This window comes from Gopherus flavomarginatus (genome assembly GCF_025201925.1).
Source record: "Gopherus flavomarginatus isolate rGopFla2 chromosome 13 unlocalized genomic scaffold, rGopFla2.mat.asm SUPER_13_unloc_6, whole genome shotgun sequence".
Classification (NCBI taxonomy): Eukaryota; Metazoa; Chordata; order Testudines; family Testudinidae; genus Gopherus; species Gopherus flavomarginatus.
In genome coordinates this window covers 381,115-390,039 of record NW_026114614.1, presented here as the reverse complement: position 1 = coordinate 390,039, position 8,925 = coordinate 381,115, and positions in this window count along the sequence as shown.

Genomic DNA, 8,925 nt, shown 5'->3' with positions numbered 1-8,925 from the left:
GAATCGCCCAGCTGACTGGTCACTGGGCCAAGGTGGGTTACTGGAGATTGGTGAGGTGAGAGAATAGGGAGTCGGCGGCTTTCCTGGGGTTGCAGGTGGGGTCTTGGGTTGCCCTTGAGTATAGGGTTTATTGTCGGTGTGACCCCTGTGATATTCGCTCCCTTTGATAGTAGCTTTTTTCTTCTCCGCCACTTCCACCCATTTGGCTCCAATCTCCCCTGCCTCAGTTACAGTTTTGGGCTTCCCATCTAGGATATACCTTTCTATTTCCTCAGGAACACCCTCTAAGAACTGCTCGAATTGTATTAGGAGGTGCATGTCGTCCAGAGATTTAACATTGGTTCGTGATATCCAGGCACTGTAATTTTTTCCAATGTGGTAGGCGTGTCAGGTGAATGACACATCTGGTTTCCACCTTAGAGCTCTGAACCTCCGACGGGCATGCTCAAGTGTTAGCCCCATTCTGATTCTGGCCTTGGTTTGAAAAAGTTTATAATTGTTCATGTTCTCCTTAGGCATTTCAGCCGCCACCTCTACTAAGGGTCCACTGAGCAGTGGCCTCAGCTTTATCATGTACTGGTCTTCAAAGATGCTGTAGCCATGGCAGGTCCTTTTAAAATTTTCTAGGAAGGCCTTAGTGTCATCACCTGCCTTGTAGGTGGGAAATTTCTTGGGATGTGGAACAATAACTGGAGAAGGGTTGTTAGGGCATGCTGCCTAGCCTGCTCTAATTCCAGTTCATAGAATCATAGAATATCAGGGTTGGAAGGGACCTCAGGAGGTCATCTAGTCCAACCCCCTACTCAAAGCAGGACCAATCCCCAGACAGATTTTTACTCCAGTTCCCTCAATGGCCCCCTCAAGTATTGAACTCTCAGCCCTGGGTTTGGCAGGCCAATGCTTGCTTTCTCTCTTTTTCCTTCTCTTCCCTCTCTCTTTCCCTCTTTTCCCTTTCTCTTTCTTTTGTCTCCAGCTCTCTCCTGTGGGCAGCCTCTCTTTCTCTTTCTCTCAGCTCCATCTCTTTTTGTTTTATTTCTAGTTCTTGTAGTTTCTTTTCCATGTCTCGCTTGTGGTCTGCATCTTTGATTTGATCCTCTGCCTCCAGTTTTGCCAGTTCCTGTTTTAGAGTGTCCTTGGTAGTCATGGTTTCTCCTTTCTAGTGTTGGGGCATCCTCTGCTGTTTACAGTCTCAAATGCTGCTTTTCTGTTGCCTTCTTTGGCTTGCTTAGCGACAGAGTCTTTTTTAACTCCTTCTACCTAGCTATTCCCGACAGAGTTAGAAAGAAAAAAACCCACTCATTTGCAAATGTGTTTGGCTGGTGTATGGTGACTCACAACTGGAGTCCCTTTGTTTAACAAAGATCCTTGTTAAACCCTAATGCCTTTGCCTTCAGAGTACTCAGAGACCAAAAAAAAACTTGCAGACCTTTGCTTTTAAAACAATCTCCTCTAGCCTGCTTTACACACAGCTAGCAGGGAAAGAGAAAGAAAAAATTCTACTGGCTTTTGCTTCTAAACCCAAACCTCAGTCTGCCTGCAGATAGCTAACAGGGAGAGAAATAAAAACCTCACTGGCTTTTGGATTCTATCTATCTATCTATACCACCGCTACCACCATGTCATGGTATAATTCTTCACTCTGAACCTTAACGTCCAAAAGATGAGGTACCAGCATGAATTCCTCTAAGCTCAATTACCAGCATAGTACTTGTAGCGCTGCCACCAACCAGGAATTCCAGTGCCTGGTATACTCTGGTCCCCCCAAAACCTTGCCTGGGGACCCCCCAAGACCCAGTCCTTCTGGATCTTAACACAAGGAAAGTAAATCCTTTCCCTCACTGTTGCCTCTCCCAGGCTTCCCCTCCCTGGGTTACCCTGGAAGATTACTGTGATTCAAACTCCTTGAAGCTTAGAACAGAGAGGAAAATTCACCCTCCCCCCCTCCTTCTCTCTCCCCCTCCCAGACTCTCCCTGAGAGAGAAAGTAATCCTAACACAGAGAGAAAATTAACCTTTCTCTCCCCCTTCCCTCCTTTCTCCCCACCAATCCCTGGTGGATCCAGACCCAGTCCCCTGGGGTCTCACCAGAATAAAAAGAACAATCGGGTTTTTACACAAGAAAAGCTTTTAATTAAGAAAGAAACACAGTAAAAATTATCTTTCTAAATTTAAGATGGAATATGTTACAGGGTCTTTCACTATAGACACTGGGAATACCCTCCCAGCCTAAGTATACAGGTACAAATTAAAATCCTTTCAGCAAAATACACATTTGATCTCCTCCCAGCCAAATACATATTTGCAAATAAAGAAAACAAACATAAGCCTAGCTCGCTTTATCTATCTAGTACTTACTATTCTGGACATATAAGAGACTGTATTAGAGAGATTGGAGAGAAACCTGTTGCACGTCTGGTCACTCTCAGAACCCAGAGAGAACAACCACCAAAATCTAACAGCACACACAAAAACTTCCCTCCCTCAAGATTTGAAACTATCCTGTCCCCTGATTGGTCCTCTGGTCAGGTGACAGCCAGGTTCACTGATCTTGTTAACCCTTTACAGGCAAAAGAGATGTGAAGTACTTCTGTTCTATTAACTCCTACTTATCTGTTTATGACAGAGTGCCAAAGGGTTCATGCATGAGTCTGCGTGGACAGTAAGTATACTGCATGTTTGTGAATTTGTTGTTTCTGTAGTGGGTTTGAAATTTTGATAAACAGACCTCACTGCTCCTGTTTGTCATGTCCTATGAAGACAGCTTATTCGGGAGACTAACTTTTTAATGCGCTGTGAGTGCCTTGGCTCACAACTTTTTTTTGTGTACAATATCACAGCAGTGGCTTCAACTAAAAAGGTTTCTGAGATGTAACTGCTAGCTTTTAAAAAATTCTGAACATTTGTATTTATCCAAGTCAACGGTTTTGTCTAAAACTTGTCTCACTAGAATGGATGTGTTGCTCTTTGTTCACTGTTTTTGTGCTAGAATGGGTTCACTTAGATTGCTAGAACACCAGACTTGCACTGTAATTACATACTGAGCTGTCACATCTGTATCTTGTATGGACATTGTAGAAGCTATCCCAATTAAGTGCATTGTAAGGGTCCTCTGTCGGGCGAGGGGTCGCTCTTCATCCTCCGGAGTGCCTGAGAACCAGGCCGCCTCACTACACAACAGTTCAAATCTGTAAGTCTCTAAAGCCCAAGCCCTGGCTCAGGGTGGGGCAACACACACGGGTACAGAGCTCAGGCCCTCAGGCAGGGGCTGAGCAGGCAGTATAAGTTCTATAAATCCCAGGCCCTGGCTCCGGGCAGGGCAACAAACACAGGGACCAGTTAACAGCAGTTAAACAGGCCTCCTCAGGCCAGGGAGAGGGGGAGTCTGCCACACCTGGAAGGGTGGCAGGGGGTGACGCAGGCCCTCCCACTCCACTGCGTCCCAGCCCGGGGCCCTAACAGCAGCAGGCAATCTGCCGCTGTGTCAGTGGGGATCCTGGCCACAACACATTGACATTGGCTCTGGGTCTGCTGCAGCGAGACTGGGGTCGGCTGCCCCCGGCCACTTCCACTCTCCCCCTCATCGGGTACCTGATTTGTTGTGGTGCCAGCCGAGGGGTCGACTACCATTGGCTCTTCCAGGTGAGTGTCTCTGGGCGGGCCCCGCGAGTCCGTGGGGTAGGTGGCCACTGGCAGGCTCGGCCAGTCCTCCTCCGGGTAGTGGGAGTGGGGCAGGCTCGGCCAGTCCTCCTCTGGTTAGCGGGAGCGGGGCAGGCTCGGCCAGTCCTCCTCCGGGTAGCGGGAGCATGACAGGCTTGGTCAGTCCTCCTCCAGGTAGCGGGAGCGTGGCGGGCTCGGTTAGTCCTCCTGTGGGTAGCGGGAGCAAGGCAGGCTCGGCCAGTCCTCCTGCAAGTAGCGGGAGCGGGGCAGGCTCGGCCAGTCCTCCTGCGGATAGCGGGAGCGGGGCAGGCTCGGCCAGTCCTCCTCCGGGTAGCGGAAGCGGGGCAGGCTCGGCCAGTCCTCCTGCGGGTAGTGGGAGCGGGGCAAGCTTGCCAGTCCTCCTGCGGATAGCGGGAGCGGGGCAGGCTCAGCCAGTCCTCCTCCTGGTAGCGGGAGCGGGGCAGGCTCGGCCAGTCCTCCTCCAGGTAGCGGGAGTGGGGCAGGCTGGGTCGGCCACTGCCTTCTGCTGCCTCCCCAGAGGGAGCTCGGTCGCAGACGTCCGGCCTTCCTGATGGCTGGTACCTTACTGAGCTCGGAGGGCCCGCCTTTGTACTTCCGGGTCAGCACTTGACCCTTTGCGGGGTGGGCTCAGAGCCCCGTAGCTCCACCCAGTCCGGCCTCCGGCTGGGATCTTTGTCTTCCGGGGTGCCTGGGAACCAGACCGCCTCACTACATGCACGCATTGGCCTTCAATGCTGTTTCCATACAAAATGTAGTTCTGCCCAAAAAAATGGATCTCTCAAGGGCATGAGATGCCATCATTGCTCTTGTTGAAAAGGAAGATCTGTTGTGGTAGAGGGGAGAGTACCATGGCTTGTTTTGGAGGTGAGGTGAATTGCAAAGAACAGTCATTTTAGGTACTGCCAGAGAGAATGTAGCTAAATTACTCACTGCAATCATGAAGCCAATGTCTTGCTATTTGAGCAAAATAATTTATTTCATATATTGAAATGGAATAATTCAAATGGGGTTTAATATTTCCAGATATTCTATTTTTCTTGAACACAAACATTATACTTTTGGCACATACGCAGTATTTGTGTGGGGAGGGCACAGGAAGAAGTAAATGACTGTGCTCGTCTCCAAAATTATTTTGTAAAACATCACTTTTTAAATTCTGGAGTGATGGGAAAGGGTGAGGGTAGCTGTAGAATGGGGTTAGGTTTTTTTTTTGGGGGGGAAGAGGAATTGTAGTTTTGGGAAGCATATCCGTGGTGGCCTGTACAAGAGGAGGGTGCTGCTTATGTGGAGCTGAAAGAAATATAAACAGTTTCGTATGTGACCCTGTTCAGCACTGGAAGTTAGCCCTCTGACATCACAAGTGCTGTGTGAATGAGCTAGTATTAATGGCCAGACTTCTGGTAGGGTAAACATTACAATTCACAGCTCAGAACTATTTCCATTCTCCGATTCCTTCTCTAAATTTGGATAGCCATAGCACCAACATGCTTTTAAAAACCTTTATTTTAAGTACAAGTCACTGAAAGGGTGTAATTCATAAATCGTAGGCTTAAAAAAAAAGGGGAGGGGAGCAAAAAATGGTTGAGAACTTTCAAATGGGATGGTAACAGACCACACCTACCAGGGCTGATTGAACCTGATGATGAAAGAGCCCTCAACCATACTTGTAGCTACTTCTGTTGCTTCACAGTGACACAGGTTTAGGATTCAGAGTGACACAGAGATAATCCTGGCATCTTCTTATGAGATTTATATGGATCCACTCACAGTGGGTAGCATTAAAGAACCCTTATCACTTTAGGAATTAAAAAAATCAAATCAGACAAGCTATAGCAAGCCAGTATCTCTTCAGAGTTCTGCACAATGTACAGAAGCCCCTGCATCCAAAACTCTACTCCTCTTCCTTGTAAAGACACCTAAAAATAAAACCCTGTTCTTCCACAGTTTTCTCTCCGACAGTGCTAAGATGCGTTAGCCAGTGCTTGGAGTGTCCAGTGATGAGTGTCCAGCTAATTTACAGTTGAGCTAACCTCAAGTAGCTGCTTCTGCAGTTTTGTTGTGAACCATCCTGAAAGTCTGCTGCTACTGGACAAGTAAGGAAGTCTGAGCAAATACTGTTAAATGTTGGTAGCCAAAGTCTCTCTCTCAAACACTAGAAGTGGAATGGTGTTTTCGACTTAGAAGTGTTCACAAAATAGCAATGGGAGATTACCTGAGATGATGCTGTTTATAAAGGCTTTATTATCATAGAATCATAGGGTTGGAAGGGACCTCAGGAGGTCATCTAGTCCAACCCCCTGCTCAAAGCAGGACCAATCCCCAGTTAAATCATTCCATCCAGGGCTTTGTCAAGCCTGATCTTAAAAACCTCTAAGGAAAGAGATTCCACCACCTCCCTAGGGAACCTATTCCAGTGCTTCACCACCGTCCTAGTGAAAAAGTTTTTTCCTAATATCCAACCTAAACCTCTCCCACTGCAATTTGAGACCATTACTCCTTGTTCTATCATCTAGTACCACTGAGAACAGCCTAGATCCATCCTCTTTGGAATCCCCTTTCAGGTAGTTGAAAGCAGCTATCAAATCCCCCTCCTCATTCTTCTCTTCTGCAGTCTAAACAATCCCAGTTTCCTCAGCCTCTCCTCATAAATCATATGCTCCAACCCCCTAACCATTTTTGTTGCCCTCTGCTGGATTCTTTCCAATTTTTCCACATCCTCCTTGTAGTGTGGGGCCCAAAACTGGACACAGAACTCCAGATGAGGCCTCGCCAATGCCGAATAGAGGGGAATGATCATGTCCCTCGATCTGCTGGCAATGCCCCTACTTATACAACCAAAAGTGCCATTAGCCTTCTTGGTAACAAGGGCACACTGTTGACTCATTTCCAGCTTCTCGTCCACTGTAACCCTTGGATCCTTTTCTGCAAAACTGCTGTCTAGCCACTTGGTCCCTAGTATCTAGCAGTGCATGGGATTCTTCCATCCTAAGTGAAGGACTCTACACTTGTCCTTGTTGAACCTCATCAGGTTTCTTTTGGCCCAATCCTCTAATTTGTCTAGGTCCCTTTGTATCCTATCCCTACCCTCCAGTGTATCTACCACTACCCCCAGTTTAGTGTCATCTGCAAACTTGCTGAGAGTGCAGTTCATGCCATCCATTAATAAAGATATTGAACAAAACGAGCTCCAGGACTGACCTTTGGGACACTCTGCTTGATACCGGCTGCCAACTAGACATGGAGCCATTGATCACTACCCATTGAGCCTGACGATGTAGCCAGCTTTCTATCCCACCTAATAATGGGATTAGGTTGATGGCCCTGCCATTAACCTGTCAAATGCAGTTATGCGTTTGCTGTTTAATATGAAGAAAGTTAAACTTTCCTTTTGATTCTGATTTGAATAAAATACTGGTGTCTCTGGGCATTCCAAAAATCTCCACCTACTTACTGAACCCCACAGCAATGTAGTAAAATGGGCCAGTGGGGAGAAGTACATCCCTAAGATTTTCTATAGTGCCTATCATCATAGGTAAATTAGATTGCACAATAAGGTTGCAGCTCATTAAGGCTGGTAACAGGAAGCTTTGCTTGCAGTATTTCTCAAAACTTTTATTTTTAGTTTGGTTATTGTGGAAAGCTCTAGCTGAAGAGCAAGATTCTCTGTCAGACTCTGGAGTAGTCTTGTATAATTTCCTTTCACTGCACGTCCATGACATGCTTCATCTCTGGCTCCCTGTGCTGCTTCCATAGCTTTGTGGATTACGCCCTTCTGAGAGAATGCAGCTGTGTGGGTAGACTATGGCTAGAGAGAAGGTGGCTAATGTCTGGCCCAGTTGATGATTTTGAAGATCAGGAACCTACTTACTAAAAGATGAAATGCAGCATCTTCACAGCAACCTTGCCCAAAGACATAGCATGAAGAATGTCCTATCCAACTGGAACAGCAACAGCAATTCAGCTGGGCCAAAAGTACTTCTCTGTGCAGGAATCTGACTCGGAGGGTGGGATTTTAACTGTTAGGTATGGGCAAGTGACTTAGGCTCTCAGGTGACTATTTGTGATCAGGACTTCATTTTGGTCTCATTTGCAAAGATGTATCAGGCTTAATAAATCCATTTGTATCTTTAAAAATGGGTGGGTTTCTGGTCAAAGGAAGATCAGCCTGGTGACCTAACTCTCAAAGTTGTTACTGGGTCTGATGTGAGAGATGTTTTTTTGGCAGCAGCGGAGACCAAGATTCAGTATCTTAGTCCCATGCCTCTTAGCAAGCAAAAACACTTCAGACCTGTAAATTGGCCATTAATTTTGGTAGGATCCTGGAAATTAAAGTAATTAAGCCTTCTCAGTCTTTAAAAAAGGTCTTATCTTCCAGGAGAGGAAGTCCTTTTGCTACTTCATATCCCACGTATCAGGGGGGTAGCTGTGTTAGTCTGGATCTGTAAAAGCAGCAGAGAGTCCTGTGGCACCTTATAGACTAACAGAGGTATTGGAGCATGAGCTTTCATGGATGAATACCCACTTCATGCATGCCATGCATCCGACAAAGTGGGTATTCACTGACGAAAGCTCATGCTCCAGTATGTCTGTTAGTCTATAAGGTGCCACAGGACTCTTTGCTGCTTCATATCCCACCTGGACTTGGGAGATAGTGGTGTGCTAGTCATGTGATTCACCTGAGAGAAGAGGAAGGCAAAATGGGATCAGGCTTGGCAAGTGAGAAGACGTCTTTTGCCCAGAATAGGAAGATAGACTGAAGTCTGCAGATAAGATAACAATTGGGAGAGTGGTAAATAATGAAGACAAGTCATTGATTCAGAGCACTCTGAATCACTTGGTAAACTGATCACAAGCAAACAACATATGTTTTAATGTGGCTGAATGTGTACACCGAGGAACAAGGAACGCAGGCCATAGTAGGGCCTCTACACTGGGAAGCAGGGACTCTGAAAAAGATTTGGGGGTCACGATGGATAAATAGCTGAACATGGGCATCCAGGCCAATAGAACTGAGGCAGTTCTGGGATGCGTAAACAAAGGTATCTCAAGTAGGAGCAGAGAGGTTATTTTACCTGTGTATTTGTCACTGGTGTGACTACTGCTTGAATTGTGTCCAGTTCTGGTGTCTACAATTCAATAAGGATGTTGATAAATTGGAGAAGGTTCAGAGAAGAGCCATGAGAATGATTTAAAGGGTTAGAAAAGATGCCTTCTAGTGATAGATTGAGCTCATTGAGTCTATTTGCCT